Below are 2239 nucleotides of genomic sequence, written 5' to 3' on the forward strand. Positions count from 1 at the left end.
GCGACTCATAGTGATTCTATGAACAAAAGACCTAATGCCTTTCCATAACTATTGTCAATTCCAAGTTCATAGAGTTTCCAGAGGCATGTGGTTTAGGAAGGGGATGCAACTCCTGCTTCCAAAACTGTTTTACAACTGGGAGCTCCACCAAACACTGTCCACATTGGGAAACCATTCTGGTGTTTGATACCCCAGTGGCACAAGGTTTAGCATCACAGCAACCCAGGTTACTTCACACTGCACATTGACAAAGAGTGATTTACGAAGTGGAAGAGTATTCCTACAGATATAAACAGAACTAGTGGTGGTTTTTTTGGTTTTGATTTTGTTTTTGTGTTTTTTTTTTAATGCCTCTTGTGGTTAAAAGTCAAAGAGGAAATGCATCACATCTGGCTGGCTCATGCACTGCTGGATCCGCCGCAGCCATATGGAATCAAAGGTGTGGGTCTCTTCTTCAAGGCGGCGCTGGCCCTCCGCAGTCAGCCTCCAGAGGCAGGACCGAGGCCGTGTACTGGCCTCATCCTGCATGCTGGCCGGCACCTTCTCAAAGCTGTACCGAAAAGACAGGTTGTGGCGGACAGTATTCTTCCAGCCTTCTGGGGCTGTCCGGAAAAGGGGGAAATGCTGTTGAGCAAAATTGTAGATCTGCTGCACGTTGAGGCCACGGGGGGGGTTGTTTCTTAATGCCGGGGGCAATTAGGTGGAAGTAATTGAGCGGGGGCCGGGGCCAGAGGTGCCCCTTCTGGCTGCTCGTTTGCGGAAGCCTCCTGGCCCTTTTGTGAAGGGGTAGGAGAGCCGCAGAGCATCTGCCGTCCTGTTCCACAGCCTCCTCCTCTTCTGTGGGCTCTTGGTTGCTGACGCTTCTGAGGGAAGAGATCCACAGCTTCTGTGATGGAGATTGCTCACCTGAGGAAGACGGCAGCGACTCCACCACAGTTGCCTCTGAGCAGCTGGAATCTTCTTCCTATTCAGACAGCATCAGAGACTCCCTTTTTCTAGATTCTAGGACCTCCAGTTCTCCTGGAGGGTATACGATGTTGAGGCTTACCCACATCCACAAGTTAGGCTCAAAATTGGGTCTGTCTTTAGCTGGATTGGGTTTTAAGGCCAAAGGTAGACTTGGGGGCTCAGTTATCCGGATTCTGTATCTGGCAAGGTTCTGCTCGCTCAGAGGCCTGTGTGTGTTGGTGCAGGCCAGGAAAAACTCGGCCGCCAAATCCCAGTCCAGCAACCCCGGGACCTCACCATGAAGGCTGGCCCAGAAGTCGGTATATTTAAGTTTCAGGTCCACCTTTTGGGCGCTGAGAGATAAATCACCAGAAAGCCAATGAGTCTGGAGAGTCTGGAGGAGTGGGCTCTGAGGCACTTCCTTAAATCTTCTAATGGAATTAGATTGGCGGCAGCTCAGGTGTAGAGAGACCCTCTAGTGACTATCTTGATCTACTCTGCACTGTTTTAGCTGTAACCTTTCCTAAAGCCTGTCAGCTTCTGCCTTGGGGTTGGGAAGACTTCAACAGAACTAGTTTTATTTAGCAGTGGTTAAGTGTTATCAAGTCGAATATGACTAAGAGTAAGTTTTACACAAAAGACCTGAACTCTGTTCTATAACTAACATCACTTCTGTACAGAACTCTGTTCTGTCCTAACATAATTTATGTACATTTATAGAGTTTAGAATATTTGTAGAGTTCAAGAGAGTTTATAGAGTTTCCAGAGGCTTCTAGTTAGGAAGTGGACACCACTCCTGCTTCCCAACATAAATCAATCTGGAATAGTTCTGAGCCCTGCCCTATTCTTAGTGTTTGTTGAAATATCAATTAGAATTACATCAGTTCCTGGAGCTTACTTGTTGTTTTCAAATTTCTTCAGACCAGCTTGAACTTATTCCTTTAATATCATTGGTTTTTGATCTTAAAATACTCCTGAAATGATTCCTTGTCAGCCAATTCTTTTAGTAGAGTGACTCCATGTATTTCTTAATCTCCTGAAAATTGCACTGAAGGGCAGAGAAGCCAAAGCAGAGGGAAGAATTCAAGATACTAAAGAGTTGAATAGAAGATTTCAAAAGACAGCACAGGATGACAAAGTAAAATATTACAAATGTGTAAGGAGTTGGAGTAAGAAAATCAAAAGGGCCGAACTCGCTCAGCATTTCTTAAGCTCGAGGAACTGAAGAACAAATTCAAACCTTGAGTTGCTATAATCAAGGATGCTTTAGGCAGAATATTAAATGATCCAG

General features: G+C 45.6%; 1 pseudogene; it reads right to left on the minus strand.

Moving 5' to 3' along the window:
- Positions 1–360: 360 nt before the first annotated feature.
- Positions 361–2239, minus strand: part of LOC102874307 — a 10031-nt pseudogene continuing 8152 nt past the window's right edge.

The sequence above is a fragment of the Elephantulus edwardii genome, unplaced genomic scaffold, assembly GCF_000299155.1.
Source record: "Elephantulus edwardii isolate Elephantulus edwardi_28Jun2011 unplaced genomic scaffold, EleEdw1.0 scaffold00326, whole genome shotgun sequence".
Taxonomy (NCBI): domain Eukaryota; kingdom Metazoa; phylum Chordata; class Mammalia; order Macroscelidea; family Macroscelididae; genus Elephantulus; species Elephantulus edwardii.